The 20432-nt window shown below is 43.0% G+C and overlaps 1 protein-coding gene across 2 annotated transcripts in view; it reads left to right on the top strand.

Moving 5' to 3' along the window:
* The window catches only part of RNF24 (ring finger protein 24), a 104090-nt gene that overhangs the window by 39678 nt on the left and 43980 nt on the right, over positions 1 to 20432 (top strand). The window lies entirely within an intron of this gene.

The raw sequence follows: 20432 nt of genomic DNA, 5'->3' as shown, positions 1-20432 counted from the left end.
TCACTCTGCTGGCTTTTGTATTCGATCACACTTCAGACGCTTCCCAGGTGTCTAGGACTGTGTGATGTATTGGCAAATAATGCATGCAGATCCAAGTAGGGTGGCCTTTTGCAGCAATTTTGTCAGCACCGATTGTTTTTAAGTGCAGGCCAAGGTCTTTAGGCACTGTACCCAGTGTGCCAGTCAAATCAAATCAAATCATTTATTTCGGTCATTGACCAGCACAGGAAATAGAGTCACATTTTCATACAAACTTGGTATGTTTGGTACATTAAAAATATAAATATAACTACTAAAGCACAATATGGGTGAGGGAGCAGAAGGGGAAACAAGATAAAAACATACAATGCCCAGATCCATCACCAAATTGCAGTGTGCCAGTCACCACTGGGACCATCTTTACTTACTTGTGCCAGAGTCTTATCTTTACTAATTTGTGCCAGAGTCTTTGCAGCCCGATCTTTAAGTGTTGTTATTATTATTATTATTATTATTATTATTAGATACATAACAAGATTAGTACACAGCAAACAAGATCACTATTCTGGCTTTTGTATTTGATCACACATCGGACACTTCCCAATTGTCTAGGACTGTGGCGAGTAGGGTGGCCTTTTGCATCTGACAGATGGTCATTTTGTCAGTGATGATTGTTTTTAAGTGTAAGCCAAGGTCTTTAGGCACTGCACTCAGTGTGCTACTTACCACTGGCACCACATTTACTGGCATCATCATCATCATTATTATTATCTGATCTCATCTGGATCCTTTTGGTCTGCAGATAGGAACACAGTATAAAAACAGTATAAAAACTAAAATCACAGAGCTACCTTAGATCTTTATTTACACCCTGTGATCCTATATAAATAACACCTCTTTATATTTTGATTGTTAAAATGATATTTGTATAAAATCTAAATATTCATTGTTTGCATGAATTAATAATAATTCATGCAAATAACATGAATTATTTTTCCAGAATTTTTGCAAAATTACTATCTGCATTCATTATTCGTCAATACATCACACTCCTAGACACTTGGGAAGTATCCACCATGTGATCAAATATAAAGCCAGCACCTAGTAGTTCAAAAAAATGCAAATGTTAGTGGATCAATAGGTATCACTTCTGCAGGAAAGTAACGGTGCTCCATGCAGTCATGCTGGCCACATGACCTTGGAGGTGTCTACGGACAATGCCGACTCTTCGGCTTAGAAATGGAGATGAGCACCACCCCTCAGAGTCGGACACAACTAGACTTAATGTCAAGGAGAAACTTTAATTATATAGAAATATGTTTTGAGGAAACCATGAAAATGAACAAAATCTGGCTGCCAATATTAAAATAAACCTCTAAAATTACAACAGCAAAACAACAGAGAGGAAACAATCAGGGACATCTAATCACCTCTCAACCAAAGATTGCCCCAGGCACTAACAAGCCACACCAAACAACTAGCTCCAACAGACAAGAATTCTTTGTCCCATCCTGGTCAGTCCACAGATATATAAACCCCTTTTCCTAGTTCCAACAGACCTCACTACCTCTGAGGATGCTTGCCATAGATGCAGGCAAAACGTCAGGAGAGAATGCCTCTAGAACATGGCCATATAGCCCGAAAAAAACCTACAACAACCCAGTGATTCCAGCCATGAAAGCCTTCGATAATACTTTTAATATGTTCTTTCTATGGAATGTGTTTTATTATAACTATGTGATGCCCTGCCTCAAGCCGTAAGGAGAGGCGGATAATAAATATAATAAATTATATTATTATCGTCATCATTGTAAGAGTATTATTAGCCGGAATTGAAAGGCTTGACCTTCACGCATCGTTTAAGTTGGCTTGCTTGTGGCATTTTGGTTGCTAAGTGGTGGCACTAAAACAGGTAACGCCACTTTGCCTTCCCGTATTTTACGTTCCTGGCTTCACATCACTCTGCGGAGAGACACGTACACCAACAAAGATGCCCAAGCCTTGATTGTTGCCTAAGCTTTTGGTGACCATATAGTCGCACTTGGAGGAAGGTGTGCCATAGGCGTAATTGCTTGGCAAAAACCTGCAACTTGTGTGCTGTCTTCTTGCTTGGTTTTGCAAACTCCACTGTTGTAGTGTAAACAACAACAGCAACCCACTCCTAAAAGGGATCTCTTTTTAAAGAAAATAACACAAATCTTTTTTCAAAGCTGAATTGCACCATTTTCCTTCAAAACAAGGCATACACTCCTGGTGCATCTTGTTTTGTTTTGCTTTTTTTCGGGGGAGTAATGTGATTTTTAAAGCACTCTCTTAGCATCAAGTACATCCTTTGCCATTATAGTCCACCACACCTGCCAAGTATCCATACCTGATTGAAAGTGCTCTTTGCCTTAAGTAACTACTCTTTTATGTACCCACTATTGCCAACGTTTGTTATTTTGTGGGTAGACTGCAACTCCCATCATTCTTTTTTAATCCCCCACAAACCCTGCCAGTATTTTAAGTTGGATCTTGATGCGTATGAATTTTGGCCCAGATCAGTGATGCATCTCTCTAGAAGTGGAAAAACTACAACTCCCATCATCCCTTATCATTCTCCCTTAAACCCTGCCAGTATTTTAGGTTGATCATGATGGATATGTGTGCCAAGTTTGATCCAGAGCCATCATCGCTTGCATGGGAAGGAATCCCACTGGATATCTGGGAAGGAATCCCACTGGAGCATTGCAGTGCACCCAAATACCTGGGAGTCACTCTGGACCGTGCCTTGACCTACAAGAAGCACTGCCTGAACATCAAGCAAAAAGTGGGTGCTAGAAACAATATCATACGAAAGCTGACTGGCACAACCTGGGGATCACAACCAGACACAGTGAAGACATCTGCCCTTGCGCTATGCTACTCTGCTGCTGAGTACGCATGCCCAGTGTGGAACACATCTCACCACGCTAAAACAGTGGATGTGGCTCTTAATGAGACAAACCCAGAACCTCAACCAATGGCTGATACCAAATGAGAGACTCCCTCCTGGGCACACAGAAGACTGGGCGACTTGGAAGGCGCTGAACAGACTGCGCTCTGGCACCACCAGATGCAGAGCCAACCTCAAGAAATGGGGCTACAAAGTGGAATCCACGACATGCGAGTGTGGAGAAGAACAAACCACTGACCACCTGCTGCAATGCTCCCTGACCCCTGCTACATGCACAATGGAGGACCTTCTTGCAGCAACACCAGAGGCACTCCAAGGGGCCAGATACTGGTCAAAGGACATTTAATCAACTACCAAGCTTGCAAATTCTGTGTTTTGTCTGTCTGTTTGTTTATTTTTGTTAAAAATGTAATACAAATGTCTGGTTGATACTGACACGATAAATAAATAAATCGCTTGCATTCATACGGCTCTCCAAATGTGGGTGAATTACAACTCCAATCACCCTCTAACTATGGATATGGGTGAACTATAACTCCCACCATCTCCTGTCAACCTCCCTCAAATCTTGCTGGTATTTTGAGTTGGATCATGAAGGGTGTGTGTGCCAGGTTTGGTCCAGATTTATCGTTGGTGGGATTCACACGGCTCTCTGGATGTGCCTGAACTACAAATCCCATTATCCTACATCACACACACACCCAACCCTTCAGTGGTTTTAAGTGGAATCATAATGGGTATGTGTACCACATTTGGTCCAGATCCATCAAACTGTGTAGGAGCCTTTGTGGATTAAACATACATATTGGAGTTGCACCATTCAAGAGTCAGGTCTCCAATCTGCTGCGTGTTTCCACCAAAAGTTTCTTCCTATTAGGGAAAAAAAGTCTCTCTTGGACCTAAAAAGATTAGGAGGAGGATCATCCAAGCAGATGACTTTCTAGACATTGTTTCAGGTGGGATTTAATACAAAAAATGGAGGGAGTCCAACCTTCTTTGAGCTGCCGTTTGAGTGTGGAAAGCAAAGCAAGGTGCATTCAAGCAAGCATTTGCGCTGGACGCGTTGTGTGGTTTTCTCCCCCAGATTGCCATTTCCAAAACATGCTTCACACAGAGCTTAAACCTTGGCAAGCGTAATTTTAATTCCCTTGCATTTTTTTTCCTTGCCCAAGGAAAGTGAAAACAGATTTCTCCCTGGGTGCCTAATTACCCGCATTAATGGCCACAGTAGTTTGTTTGGGAACGGACTTTTCTTTCCTATTGAGTTGGGATGGAACACTTAAAAACTGTACTGAATTAGTTTGGAAACTGGCACTCTTCTTCAATCAATGCAGCCCAAATGTGAAAATATATTCAATCCAGTGGCCGGTTGAGAAAACCTAGATGGTCTTTCAATGCTTTCAGTATCCACAATATTCCACTTGGACTCCCATAGCACAAAAATGCTATAGTTTGCAAGTATTTAACAATTTTACATCCTTTCCCCAAAGTGTATTTATTTAACCTTGTTGCAATTGTTTATCATTCAGCTGCAACTCCAAAGACATGGGTTTGAATCCTAACTCCACTTTGAAACCCATTGAGTGGAGTCAACGAGTTTACTTTTAGTTGGAGGAGCCAAATGTGTTTAAATTTAACATATGGATTATATATAGCATAGCCCTCTAATAAATGGGCTAAGCTTTGAGGTGCCACAGGGCTGTTTCTTGCAGATTTTTTTTTGTTCTGCTGAAAACTCTTTGCATAAGGCAAGATTGGAAAGAAGAAAGAGGGCAGACCAAAGGATGCCTTGCATAATTGCATGGCTAATCTTCCATTTTACAGCTGTGTCCCTTCTATGACACAAAACCCCTTCCCTTCCCTGTAAGTCCAAAATAGTTCTTGGCAAACATGTCCATTGCAAAACACACACAGAGCTCTCAAAATAGCTGGTGTCATGTTCATCTTCTAAATCTCCTCCAAGCCTCTTCTGTGTCTTCCTTTCGCAGATGTCCATCCCATTTTGACATTCTGCAAAACTTTCTCATTGGTTTTGCACTTTTTTTCTTCCTTTCTTCCTTTCCCTCTTCTCTCATTCCTTCCTTCCTTCCCCTCTTTTTCTTTGAATCATTGAATCATAGAATCAAAGAGTTGGAAGAGACCTCATGGGCCATCCAGTCCAACCCCATTCTGCCAAGAAGCAGGAATATTGCATTCAAATCACCCCTGACAGATGGCCATCCAGCCCCTGTTTAAAAGCTTCCAAAGAAGGAGCCTCCACCACACTCCGGGGCAGAGAGTTCCACTGCTGAATGGCTCTCACAGTCAGGAGGTTCTTCCTCATGTTCAGATGGGATCTCCTCTCTTGTAGTTTGAAGCCATTGTTCTGCGTCCTAGTCTCCAAGGAAGCAGAAAACAAGCTTGCTCCCTCCTCCCTGTGGCTTCCTCTCACATATTTATACATGGCTATCATATCTCCTCTCAGCCTTCTCTTCTTCAGGCTAAACATGCCCAGCTCCTTAAGCCGCTCCTCATAGGGCTTGTTCTCCAGATCCTTGATCATTTTAGTCGCCCTCCTCTGGACACATTCCAGCTTGTCAGTATCTCTCTTGAATTGTGGTGCCCAGAATTTATTTTTCTCCCTCCCTCCCTCCCTTCCTTTCTTCCCCTCTTCCTTCCTATCCTCCATCCTTTATTTATTTATTTATTTATTCATTCCTTTCTTTCCCCTTCCTCCCTTTCTTACTTCAATCCTTCCTTTCCTCCATCCTTAATTTCTTTCTTTCTTTTTTCCACCTTTCCTTTCTTCTTTTCTTACTTCCCTCCTTCCTTTCCTCCATCCTTAATTCTTTTCTTGCTTTCTTTCCCTTGTTTCTTTCTTTCTTTCTTTCTTTCTCTCCTTCCTTCCTTCCTTCCCCTCTTTCTTTCCTTCTTCTTTCTTTTCCTTCTTTTCTTTCTTTTCCTCCCTCTGTCCTTTCTTCTTTTCCCTCATTCTTTCCCTCCCTTTTTTCCTTCCTTCTTTCTTTCTTTCTTTCTTTCTTTCTTTTCTTCCTTCCTTTCCCTCCCCTTTTCCTTCCTTCCTTGGTTATGTTTGTTTACTAATGTTGAGGAGCCCCTGGCTAAACTGAAGATCGACAGGTTTGACTCCAGGGAGAGTGCAGATGAGCTCCCTCTGTCAGCTCCAGCTCCCCATGCGGAGTCATGAGAGAAGCCTCCCACAAGGAGGGTAAAACATCAAAAGATCCAGGCATCCCCTGGCAAACGTCCTTGAAGACATCCCATTCTCTCACACCAGAAGCGACTTGCAGTTTCTCAAGTCACTCCTGACACACACAAAAAAACTAATATTGAATGCCGTGTATTTGTGCATCAGAATAAGACAGAATATATTTTTAATGCTTGAAGCTGCGTTTACATTAAAACAAACAACAAATTGTAAAACAGCACATGGTTTATGCACATTGTTTGGCGGTCGGTTTCTATCCATTGTTTTTGCAAAATGCTTGAGAAATTGTTAATGTTTAATTAGGAGAAGGGATTCCACCAGTTTAATGTGCATGAGGTTGAGGTTTGTGTATATTTCCCTGTGGAAGACAACGAGGGTTTATTTAGGGTGTAAGTTAATGTTTTCTTCATAGGTCAACATTCCTAGTTGGGATGAGGAAGAAAATAATATCTGGTAAAAAAAAAAAAAGAGGAAGTTAATGTTTGGACTCTAGGGACTATTTTGCTTGCTTTGCCATTCTGATGCAGTCTTTTGCTTAATCAGGATATATGCTGCTACAAAAAGGATGGAAAAAATAACTTTTTGGACTATATTTATTTAATAATTAGAGCCGATGTGGTATTCATAATTTTTCATGGGTCGTCAGCCTCTCCTCTCCAGTTGCTCTCGTTGCCGCATGGGTTCGAGGCAATGGTGCAATAATGGTGACCATATTTCCATTCTTGTGCACCACTGGTAGTCCATGGACCATAAGTTGGGAACCACTGGTCTAGTGTAACTGGGACCAGTAACAGAATCCAAGCCACATCATGTAATCTTAGCTGAACACTTTTCAACTATGGCTTGTGTACTCAGAGCCCTTGTTAAGCTTTTTAAACTTGTTTGGATGGTTGAATGCGTTGTTATCTTGTTTACATTATTTAAAGGTAAAGGAAAAGGTTTCCCCTGACATTAAATCTAGTCTTAGAATCCTAGAGTTGGAAGAGACCTCATGGGCCATCCAGTCCAACCCCATTCTGCCAAGAAGCAGGAATATTGCATTCAAAGCACCCCTGACAGATGGCCATCCGGCCCCTGTTTAAAAGCTTCCAAAGAAGGAGCCTCCACCACACTCCGGGGCAGAGAGTTCCACTGTTGAATGGCTCTCACACTCAGGAAGTTCTTCCTCATGTTCAGATGGAATCTCCTCTCTTGTAGCTTGAAGCCATTGTTCCGTGTCCTAGTCTCCAGGGAAGCAGAGAACAAGCTTGCTCCCTCCTCCCTGTGGCTTCTTCTCACATATTTATACATGGCTATCATGTCTCCTCTCAGCCTTCTCTTCTTCAGGCTAAACATGCCCAGCTCCTTAAGCCGCTCCTCATAGGGCTTGTTCTCCAGACCCTTGATCATTTTAGTCGCTCTCCTCTGGACACATTCCAGCTTGTCAATATCTCTCTTGAATTGTGGTGACCAGAATTGGACGCAATATTCCAGGTGTGGTCTAACCAAGGCGAAATAGAGCATGGGGAGCATGACTTCCTTAGATCTAGACACTATGCTCCTATTGATGCAGGCCAAAATCCCATTGGCTTTTTTTGCTGCCGCATCACATTGTTGGCTCATGTTTAACTTGCTGTCCACGAGGACTCCAAGATCTTTTTCACACGTACTGCTTCTTCGGCTCAGGGTGGTGGTGCTCATCTCCATAATGTAAGGGGGCCACCAGGGAGCCCCTTACATTATTTATTAACTTGCTATCGATTTTTTTTTTGTCGTGTCGGGAGCGACCTGAGAAACTGCAAGTCACTTCTGGTTGAGAGAATTGGCTGTCTGCAAGGACGTTGCCCAGGGGATGCCCAGAGGATTTGATGTTTTATCATCCTTGTGGGAGGCTTCTCTCATGTCCCTGCATGAGGAGCTGGAGCTGATAGAGGGAGCTCATCCGCCTCTCCTTGGATTCGAACCTGCGACCTGTCGGTCTTCAGTCTTGCCGGCACAGGGGTTTAACTCGAAGATAAAAAGGGTATGAATAATGAATAAATTCTAGTGCTGTCATGTATTACAGTAAAATGTAGTTAAGACACTCATCCGTTCCATCGCTGGAAGGGGAAGAACAAGATTGAATCATTATCCCTCCCATCCTGACTTCCTTAGATCCCACTTTCTATTTCTTTATTCTCCGGCATTTCGTGGAAAAGGAGGAGCGCAATCCTAATATCCAGCTGAGTTTTGCTTTCAGTTCATTCAGACCAAGCAAGAAGGGGAGCTGGCTCATGCCATTGACAACAAATCGAAATTGACCTTAAAAACGTAGTGCCGGACAATGAATATTTCCAGCTTTCTCTGTGCAAGTCGTAAGTTCACAGAGAGGAAGGTTATATAACATCGTGACGTCCTTTGGCACAATCGAAGAGCAAATTAAGTATGTCTCTTCGTACAAAGGTGTCGTAGTAATGACTCAAAATTGCTGGTACTACAGGTACCCATTCAGGTGATTGGAGATTATATAATGCAAGAAAAACAACGAAATAAGAGAATGACTATTGTTGTCATTCACTCTGTGCTTACGGTGCAACGGTTCTCTCATCCAAGAGAGACTGATTGCTCTCTCCAAGGATCCTACAATTTTAACACATTGGGCATGGGTTGTAGGAAGATGGAACCAATCAAGGAAATGACCTAGGCATTTATTATTATTTCTAAATAAAAGCATATAAACCAGCATTTCTCAACCTGGGGGTCGGGACCCCTGGGGGGGGGGGTCGCCAAAGACCATCAGAAAACACAGAATTTTCTGTTAGCCATGGGGGTTCTGTGTGGGAAGTTTGGTCCAATTCTATTATTGGTGGAGTTCAGAATACTCTTTGATTGTGGTGAACTATAAATTCCAGTAACTACAACTCCCAAAGGCCAAGGTCTATTTTCCCCAAACTCCACAGGTTTGGTGCAGATCCACCATTGTTTGGGTACGCAGGGATCTCTAGATGTAGGTGGACTACAACTCCAAAACTCAAGGTCAATGCCCACCAAACCCTTCCAGTATTTTCTGTTGATCATGGGAGTTCTGTGTGCCAAATTTGGTTCAATTCCATCATTGGTGGAGTTCAGGATGCTCTTTGATTGTAGGTGAACTATAAATCCCAGCAACTACAACTCCCAAATGACAAAATCAATTCCCCATCCCACCAGTATTCAAATTTGGGCATATCAGGTATTAGTGCCCAGTTTGGTCCACTGAATGAAAATGCATCCTGCATATCAGATATTTACATTATGATTCATAACAGTAGCAAAATTACAGTTATGAAGTAGCAACGGAAATACTGTTATGGTTGGGGGTCACCACAACAAGAGGAACTGTATTAAGGGGTTGTGGCATTAGGAAGGTTGAGAACCAGTGATATAAACAATGGCTTCAAAAGATGGTCATACGAGTAGGATGGTGACATGGGACAGACCCCAACATTTCACAGATGAAAATAGGGGCACATCTGGACACGTAACAAGGGTTGGGACAAAATGGGAGGCGTGATTAATGTGGAAAACAGACAAACAAGAAGAGGTCACAATAGTTTTGTTTTTGAAAACTAACTTACTTAGGCGATCCCTCGTAGTCCGAGGATGATGGTCCTCCAAGAGTGGTATCCTGGGTGGATCCCTATTCTTCTCCCACAGTGAAGGCATTGGTTTCCAGGTGGAAGGAGGTCCCGGTTGGGGTTGGCTTGACACACCTTCCTCTTGGCACATTTCTCTCTTTCACCCTCTATTCGTGCCTCTTCAAATTCTACAGCACTGCAGGCCACAGCTGACGTCCAGCTCGAGCACTCAAGGGCCAGGGCTTCCCAGTTCTCAGTGTCTACGCCAGAGTTTTTGAGGTTGGCTTTGAGCCCATCTTTAAATCTCTTTTCCTGTCCACCAATGTTCTGTTTTCCATTCTTGAGTTCGGAATAGAGCAACTGCTTTGGGAGACGGTGGTTGGGCATCTGGACAACATGGCCGGTCCAGCGGAGTTGATGGCGAACGGCCATTGCTTCAATGCTGCTGGTCTTTGCTTTTTCCAGCACGCTGTCGTTTGTCCACTTGTCTTCCCAAGAGATTTGCAGGATTTTTCGGAGGCTGTGCTGATAGAATCATTCCAGGAGTTGTAGACAGTCCACATCCAGTAGCCATCCCCTGCCACGCGTTGCTGTGGCCCACATGGGGGTTCTGTGTGGGAGGTTTGGCCCAATCCCATCGTTGGTGGGGTTCAGAATGCTCTGTGATTGTAGGTGAACTATAAATCCCAGCAACTACAACTCCCAAATGTCAAGATTCTATTTGCCCCAAACTCCACCAGTGTTCACATTTGGGCATATTGAGTATTCGTGTAGAGTTTGGTCCAGATCCATCATTGTTTGAGTGCACAGTGATCTCTGGATGTAGGTGAACTACAACTCCCAAACTCAAGGTCAATGCCCACCAAACCCTTCCAGTGTGTTCTGTTGGTCATGGGAGTTCTGTGCACTACAACTCCCAAATGACAAAATCAATTTTTTGAGTGAAGGACATACATTGGGTTGTTAGGTGTCTTGTGTCCAAATTTGGTGTCAGTTTGTCCAGTTGTTTTTGAGTTCTGTTAATCCCACAAACGAACATTACATTTTTATTTATATAGATTGTCTCTAGGTATTCCAGCTCCTCTGATTATATGTTATTCTTGAGCCAGAGGTCCTTCATATCTATGGGATTTGTTTCTATGCATACTTTCACGTATCTGTGCGAAATCAGTCAGTGTGGGTTCAGGAATCATACGGTAGGTGTGGATCTTATGATCAGAGAACGATGAGAGAAAAATTAGATCGACTAATAAGATAAAAGGTTGTGTTGTTCACTTGAATCACAAGGTTCTGTTTCCCTGGGATGCTATGACCAGCGCATGAGCATCAACCACTCATGGGTTTATGACTGTGCATTTCAAAAGTCAATTGGAGCAACGCAAGTGTAGTGTGTGACGCAGGCTGGCTTCCAACCGGTCCAGAGGTTGCCTTGTTCCTCAGGCACTCCCTCCACCAATTTGTCACTCGGGGGTTAATGCGGAGGTCACCATGCCACCTTATGCGCAGGACACAAACCATTCCTCCCTTCCTTCACACTTAATATTTGCATTTCATCATAGAGGCTGATTATGGTGTAACTTTACAACCGTTTCCAAATCAGCAAAGTGATCAACGGGAGCATTTGTGTCCTGACGCCTTAGTTCACCCTTTCATCGCAAGTGGCAAATGGGATGGCATCGATGTTCAAGACATTTCCTTCATGTCTTCGACAAAACATTGAATTGCATTTGAGATACTTAACAAATGTTAGTGGTATTGTCTTGGTTTTACAATCTATTGGTTAGAGATTAGGACCATTGATTTGGATTCTATTGGAGAATCTAGGAATCTGCGGTATCTATCCGGTATCATTGGGTAATGCGACATGTTATGAGTATTGTCACTTTTTACAATTGTGGTATTGTGATCTTATGGCAGCCTAATTAAGATGTTTAATCTGTCCTTTTGGGGTTGCTCCCAGATTTCCTATTACTTGACAATAGGAATGATTTGAGGATTATGGTGTCAGTTGCATAGAGCAGTGGTTCCTAAACACACAGTGAACAACGATGTACAACCTTTTGCTATATCCGGCGTCTGGAGGCGATGCTCAGCTCCGGCCATGGGGAGGTGCTCATGTTTTGTTTTTTCATGCTGAGAAGCCTGTTGTCCATAGACATCTTCGTTTGTGTTGCCAACATGTCTGCATGTCTACCTTCCTGTCGAGGCAGTACCTATTGATCTACTCTCATTGCATGTTTTTAAACTGCTAGGTTGGCAGAAACTAGGGCTGGCAGTTAGGAGCTCAGCCTGACTTGCAGCATTGAACTGGCAACATGTAGTATGCCAGAACAAGAACACCTCTGTCTTTAAACACCACACCAGTGTAGTAAATCAGCAAGCAGTTTATTGAAGAATATAGGTGAGCAAAGAAATAAAAATGATAAAAACAATATAGGTCAAAGCAAAGTTGTTCCAAGATAAAAGTCAGTCCATAAACATGCAGGTAACAAGATAAAAACACAAGATCCAAAGTACAGAATCCATATAACAAGGCGGCATGACAATCCAATGAACAGAACAAAAACTTCTCAAAACTTGAAACATGGAAGTAAAATTCCCCTTGGAGAAACAAGATTGACATGAAGTATCAATGTTGTCGAGAATGAGGTGACACTTCCCCTGGTATCAATATATAAAGCCTTTCCTGACCCCTGAAACGAAAGGAAAGCATTTCCTTTCGGGAAAGCACCCTTGCAACCAGATAAGGCTTTCTTATCTCATTTATTTATTTATTTATTGGCATCATTTCTACCCTGGCCTTCTCAAACTCCCACCCCCCCGGGAGGGACGGACTCAGGGCAACTAACATAGACAGCAATTCAGTGCCATCATCTCAATAGACAACAATATAAAACCATGAATATATAAAATTTTGAAAATAATAACATTAGAATTATAGAGTTGGAAGAGACCTCATGGGCCATCCAGTCCAACCCCCTGCCAAGAAGCAGGAATATTGCATTCAAAGCACCCCTGACAGATGGCCATTCAGTCTCTGTTTAAAAGAAGGAGCCTCCACCACACTCCGGGACAGAGAGTTCCACTGCTGAACGGCTCTCACATTCAGGAAGTTCTTCCTCATGTTCAGATGGAATCACCTTTCTTGTAGTTTGAAGCCATTGTTAAAAATTATCGCATCATATAGCCTTTTCCAATTACATCACATAGCCATTTCCAGTTATCATAACAGTTGTATGGTCCAGTTCGAAGTCCCTGGTGCTGCTGTGCTTGTTCGCCAAAAGCTTGGTTCCACAACCGTGATTTTAGTTTTTTCCTAAAGAAAAGGAGGGAGGACGCCGATCTAATCTCACTGGGGAGGGAATTCCATAAACGGGGGAGGGGGCACCACCAAGAAGGCCCTGTCTCTCGTCCCCACCAGATATGCTTGCGAAACTGGTGGGACCGAGAGCAGGGCCTCCCCAGTAGATCTTAAACTACGAGGTGGAACGTAGAGGGAGATACGTTCAGATAAGTAAGCTGGGCCAGAACCGTATAGGGCTTTATAGGCCAAGGCCAGCACTTCGAATTGTGCTCTTCTCCAAGAGATGAATTGACCTCCTTTGAGCCTGAGAACTATACCTCCTTTTACAAAAATCTAGTTCATCCTCATTAAATTCTGCACCTGACAATTCATCCTCAGAGAAAGACTGCTGTGGCCTTTTCCCAGGAATTTGACCTTGCGCATCTGCTGGAGAAACACTCCAAAACACTCTCTCCTGAGCTTCACTCAAGTCCAACAAAACAACAGACACAGGACCAGAAGAACCCTCATCCCCCATTGACATCAGACACAATCACAAACTGAACTACAACACAACCTTCCTTTCCTGCAGCTAGCGGTTTAACCCGCTACACTACCACACCGCAACTCCAATGCAAAAACACTTCTGGTCTCTAGCATTTTGGATATAGGACACTCAGTTCTGGAAGTGAATTTCAATGTATAGTTGAGTGCAATCTTTCTAAAGTGCATTCATGAATGCAAACGGCTTTCCATTGTAAATCTGATTGATGCCGCTTTCTGTGCCGGAGTCTCCGTGGGACTTTGGTGGAGAGATTTCTTTCCTCTCGTTCTCATTTGAGAGAGAGAACAGAATCTTGGCAGCCTTCGAGGGGAACGTAATGCGGCCTCTGAGCTGGTCCTGGATTAGATATTATGACATCCATCCCAAGCAGCTGTCTCATCCTGGAGCCATTATGCGGAGGGGTGGAAACTCAATCCGGTGGCCCCATGAGCCTTAACGGGGGGTTTCCATGCCCTTCTTGCAAACCGGAATATTTCCAAAGGGAAATGAGTGGGTTCTGCCCCTCCTTATCTGCCTTTTTTTTTTGGCTCAGGTTAAAAACAAAAGAAATCAAATCATTGCTTGGCCATGACACACGAGCTGGCTCAGAGCCTTTGAACTTTCCCCTTATTCTCTAAATAACATCCATGCTGCGTTCTTGGCTGTGGTTTCCCCATTTCTTGGAAGCGGCAAATCATTTTCTCTCAACACAGATGCATACAAACAAATGGGCTCACTCCCCCCCCCCCCCCCGGTGCATCTACACTAGATAAGTTAATGCAGTTTGATGCCACTTCAACTGCCACCAGCAAGTCTCTTCAAGGTATGGAGGTTCATTGTGGGAAGTTTGGCCCAATTCTATCATTGGTGGGGTTCAGAATGCTCTTTGATTGTAAGAGAACTATAAATCCCAGCAACTACAACTCCCAAATGTCAGGGTCTATTTTCCCCAAACTCCACCAGTGTTCACACTTGGGCATATTGAGTATTCGTGCCAAGTTTGGTCCAATTCTATTGTCGGTGGGGTTCAGAATGCTCTTTGATTGTAAGAGAACTATAAATCCCAGCAACTACAACTCCCAAAGGTCAAGGTCTATTTCCCCCAAACTCCACCAGTGTTCACACTTGGGCATATTGAGTATTTGTGCCAAGTTTGGTCCTATTCTATTGTCGGTGGGGTTCAGAATGCTCTTTGATTGTAAGAGAACTATAAATCCCAGCAACTACAACTCCCAAAGGTCAATGTCTATTTCCCCCAAACTCCACCAGTGTTCACACTTGGGCATATTGAGTATTCGTGCCAAGTTTGGTCCAATTCTATTGTCGGTGGGGTTCAGAATGCTCTTTGATTGTAGGTGAACTATAAATCCCAGCAACTACAACCCCCAAATGTCAATGTCTATTTCCCTCAAACTCCACCAGTGTTCACACTTGGGCATATTGAGTATTTGTGCCAAATTTGGTCCAGATCCATCATTGTTTGAGTCCACAGTGCTCTCTGGATGTAAGTAAACTACAACTCTCAAACTCAAGGTCAATGCTTACCAAACCCTTCCAGTATTTTTCGTTGAGCGTGAGAGTTCTGGGTATACAGTTTGGTTCAATTCCATCATTGGTGGAGTTCAGAATGCTTTTTGATTGTAGGTGAACTATAAATCCCAGCAACTACAACTCCCAAATGCCAAGGTCTATTTTCCCCAAACTCCACCAGTGTTCACACTTGGGCATATTGAGTATTTGTGCCAAATTTGGTCCAGATCCATCATTGTTTGAATCCACAGTACCCTCTGGATGTAGGTGAACTACAACTCCGAAACTCAAGGTCAATGCCCATCGAACCCTTCTAGTGTTTTCTGTTGGGCATGGGAGTCCTGTGTGCCAAGTTTGCTTCAATTCCATCATTGGTGGAGTTCAGAATGCTCTTCGATTGTAGGTGAACTGTAAATCCCAGCAACTACAACTCTCTAATGACAAAATCATAATTTTTTGAGTGATGGTCACTCCTTGTGTTGTGAGACATTTTGTTGCCAAATTTGGTGTGATTTCGTTCATTGATTCTTTTGATTTTAAGGTACTCATTATGCAGAGAGCATTGATAGATAGATAGATAGATAGATAGATAGATAGATAGATAGATAGATAGATAGATAGACAGACAGAGAGATAGATAGATAGATAGACAGACAGACAGACAGATAGATAGAGGATAGATAGATAGATAGATAGATAGATAGATAGAGGATAGATAGATAGATAGAGGATAGATAGAGGATACATAGATAGATAGATAGATAGATAGATAGATAGATAGATAGATAGATGGATAGAGGATAGATAGAGGATAGATAGAGGATAGATAGAGAATAGATAGATAGATAGATAGATAGATAGATAGATAGAGGATAGATTACCAGCTCCTGTATCATTAATAGTTGACTTGAAGAGAGAATTTCAGCAATTTTATTAAATAGGTAACAAGCTCGTGCCTGGAAGTCCTTCGTCGTTTCCTTCTCTGGAGGTTTTTAAGCATAGGCTAGATGGCCATCTGCTGGTAGGGCTTGGATTGTGTCTTCGAGCCTTGCACAATGGGGTTGGGCTGAATTCAGGGAAATGTAGTCCAAAGACAATACTCTCCAAGCCTTTGCCGATCTCTTGCGAAGGCGAATTTTGCAAAATTCGTCTTGCAGTCAAGTTCTGTTTCCTGCCTTCCATGGAAAGAGTTGCATGGAGTGACGCATGAATCCGTTTTGAAAAGGCTTCATTCATGTTGGTGAGAATGTACACTCTGTTGTGTTAATTTGTGGCTTTGCGGTGATGGCTTTTTTTTTGTATGTTTGTTTAAAAGTCCACTCATTCAAGAATCTCAATTGTGTTTTCATAACATCTCTGAATGACATTGGTAATAAAGGAGCTTTATTGTGCTAGCAGCTTATACTCTTGTCTTTTGACATTGATGTTTTCCAATTACGTTGCATTTCAGAATGTCTCCAATACATTGCCTTGGTAATCCTAACAAAAGCTAGCTTGTTGTTGTTATCGTTACTATTATCGGTTTTCCATTTACGTTGCATTTCAGAATGTCTCCAATACATTGCCTTGGCAATCCTAACAAGAACCAGCTTGTTGTTATTGTTGTTGTTGTTGTTGTGGTATTTCTTCTATTGTAAGTCACATTTTTCCCTTATATAAACATTTCTCAAAATGTGTTGCATCTTAAAATTGCAGGTGCATCTTGCGTGTTTTTTTCTTGGTGGTGGCAATACTAAATTTAGTATGTGTCTTACAATTGATGGTGTCTTACAGTTTAAGAAATCCAGTCTTGTTGTTGTTACTATATTCTTTTCTTGATTGAGACACAAAGTGGCACACAACATTAGAAAACAATGCAATTTAAAATCTATAGGCATTGTGGTGCCAGGATTTGCCCTCCACTCTGCTGTGCATCTGTCTTCTGGTCATACAAATCAGTTAAAATCACCTAAAAGTAGTTTAAGGAAGGCTGAGCGAAGGAAGAGAGATGCTTTTGAGCTGTGGTGTTGGAGGAAAGTGCTGAGAGTGCCTTGGACTGCGAGAAGATCCAACCAGTCCATCCTCCAGGAAATAAAGCCCGACTGCTCATTGGAGGGAAGGAGACTAGAGACAAAGGTGAAGTACTTTGGCCACATCATGAGGAGACAGCAAAGCCTAGAGAAGGGAATGATGCTGGGGGAAGTGGAAGGCAAAAGGAAGAGGGGCCGACCAAGGGCAAGATGGATGGATGGCATCCTTGAAGGGACTGGACTGACCTTGAAGGAGCTGGGGGTGGTGACGGCCGACAGGGAGCTCTGGCGTGGGCTGGTCCATGAGGTCACGAAGAATCGGAGACAACTGAACGAATGAACAACAACATGAAAAGTAGTTTAGAAGTAGTTTAAATAATTAAATCACTATGGAACACCCACTGGCTCAATCATAAATTGCCCGGATTCCCTAGTGCAGCATTTATCAACCTGGGGGTCGGGACCCCTGAGGGGTCGCCAGGGGGTGTCAGAGGGGTCGCCAAAGACCATCAGAAAACACAGTATGTTCTGTTGGTCATGGGGGTTCTGTATGGGAAGTTTGGCCCAATTCTATTGTTGGTGGGATTCAGAATGCTTTTTGAATGTAAGTGAACTATAAATCCCAGTAACTACAACTCCAAAATGTCAAGGTCTATTTTCCCCAAACTCCACCAGTGTTTACATTTGGGCATATGGAGTATTCGTGCCAAGTTTGGTCCAGATCCATCATTGTTTGAGTCCACGGTGCTCTCTGGATGTAGGTGAACTACAACTCTAAAACTCAAGGTCAGTGCCCACCAAACTCTTCTAGTATTTTCTGTTGGTCATGGGAGTTCTGTGTGCTAAAATTGTTTCAGTTACATCATTGGTGGAGTTCAGAATGCTCTTTGATTGTAGGTGGACCATAAATCCCAGCAACTACAACTTCCAGATGACAAAAATCAATTACAACTCCCAAATGCCAAATTTGGTCCAGTGGATGAAAATACATCCTGCATATCAGATATCTACATTACGACTTGTAACAGTAGCAAAATTATAGTAATGAAGTAGCAACAAAAATAATGTTATGATTGGGGGTCACCACAACATGAGGAACGGTATTAAGGGGTTGCGGCATTCGGAAGGTTGAGAACCACTGCCCTAGTGTAAAGCTATGACATTTGAAGTGGTGTCAAACTGCATTAATTCTGCAGTAATTACTTTGGTGATCTCTCATTGTCCGAATATGATGGCCCTCCAAGTGTAGTGCCTTGGCGGTGGACATCCATCCCAAGGTGACTGTGGAGTCCTGTTGTTGACCCGCATGTTCTCCCGCAGTGAGGACATCGGTTTTGAGACGGAAGGCGGGACCGATCAGGATTGGCTTGACATGCCTTCCTCTTTCATGTTTCTCCCTTTCGCCTTCCATTCATGCCTCTTCGAATTCAACAGCACTACTGGTCACAGCTGACCTCCAACTGGAGCGCTCAAGGGCCAGGGTTTCCCAGTTCTAAATGTCTATGCCAGAGTTTTTAAGGTTAGATTTAAGCCCATCTTTAAATCTCTTTTCCTGTGCATCAACATTATGTTTCCCATTCTTGAGTTGGAAGTAGAGCAACTGCTTTGGGAGATGGTGATCTTTGGGCATTCGGACAACATGGCCAGTCCAGCGAAGTTGATGGTGGAGGACCATCGCTTCAATGCTGGCGGTCTTTGCTTCTTCCAGCACGCTTACATTTGTCTGCCTGTCTTCCCAAGAGATTTGCAGGATTTTTCGGAGGCAGTGCTGATGGAATCGTTCCAGGAGTTGCATGTGATGTCTGTAGACAGTCCACGTTTCGCAGGCATATAGCAGGGTTGGGAGGACAAGGGCTTTATAGACAAGCACCTTGGTGTCTCTACGGATGTCCCGGTCCCCAAACACTCTCTGCTTCATTCGGGAAAATGCTGCACTCTCAGAGCTCAGGCGGTGTTGTATTTCGGTGTCGATGTTGACTTTGGTGGAGAGGTGGCTGCCAAGGGAGCGGAAAGGATCAACATTTTCTAATGTTACACCATTAAGTTGTATTGCTGGCATTGCAGAGGGGTTGGCTGGTGTCTGCTGGTCTCTAACATACATACTTTTGTATAGACATTTCAGCAAGAACTTGACCCATGCCTGCAAAGGTATTTTTGAGGAAATCATCCTTTTGTATGAAAGGGGAAACTTTGAGAAGAAGGTTCATGTTTTCATTCTCCTTTGGGCACCAAAGCTAGACTATCATTACTTTTGCTGCAACACCTGCTTTCTGGGACTTTTCCAACTCCTTCTGTAGAACAAGTTTGGTGGAAGATGGAGCTCTGTCTTCGTGCCTCCAGGTCAGATGTGGCGACAAATGCTCACATACTGCGGAAGTTCAACTCCCAAGTCCTGCACTTTGTCAATGTCAGGGTTTTTTTTCCCTTCAAAGTATTATACCCTAAAGCAAACATGAGCAAACTTCAGTCCTCCAGGTGTTTTGGACTCCAACTTGGGAGTTGGGAGTCCAAAACACCTGGAGGGCTGAAGTTTGCCCATGCCTGCCCTAAAAGTACCAGATCCTATCTAGTCTTTGATGCTAAGCAGGGTTGGCCTTGGTTAGAACTTGGATGGGAGACCACTAATGAATATCAGTTGCTGTAGGCTGCGTTTCGGAGGAAGGGACTGGCAAAACTATGTCCTTGCCAAAAACCTTCTAAAATTCTTTGGGTCACCATAAGACACACAATACATACATTTCGTGTCTGTGAGCAAATTAACTGTTGACCCCTTGCATTTCATTGGGTTTTTATAGTTAAGGAAGACTCCAAGGTGGTTTTGCCAATCCCTTTCTCTGAAATGTACCTTCGTATTCTTTGGCGGTCTCCCATCCAAGTATCATCCAAGACCGGCCCTGCTTAGCTTCCAAGATAAGGTAGGATCTGGTGCCTTTGGGGTATTTAGGCCTGACAGAAATAGAGTTTTGTTAGACAAGGAGTGGTTTTTACAGGTCATTTCCTCACAAATAGAGCCTGTATCACTTGCAATTGTTGGTGGTCTCCCATCCAAGTACTAACCAGAGCTGACCCTGCTTAGCATCCCAAGATTGGACAGGAATTGGTGCTTTTATGATATTTAGGCGCTCTATATGTTTAATAGCAAATCAAAAAAAGCAGAAAACCGTATTTTGGAGACATTGGATGTTTTTGGTGATGAGGACTCCAAGACATTGCAATTGTTGTTGGTCTCCCATCCAAGTACTAACCAGAGCTGACCCTGCTTAGCATCCCAAGATTGGGCAGGAGTTGGTGTCTCCATGATATTTAGGCGCTCTATATGTTTAATAGCAAATCAAAAAGCAGAAAACAGTACTTTGGAGACCTTTGATTTTT

The sequence above is a fragment of the Anolis sagrei genome, chromosome 5 (genome assembly GCF_037176765.1).
Source record: "Anolis sagrei isolate rAnoSag1 chromosome 5, rAnoSag1.mat, whole genome shotgun sequence".
NCBI lineage: Eukaryota > Metazoa > Chordata > Lepidosauria > Squamata > Dactyloidae > Anolis > Anolis sagrei.
The sequence above is the reverse complement of the archived record's forward strand: the minus strand, read 5'-3'. Positions and strand labels throughout refer to the sequence as shown.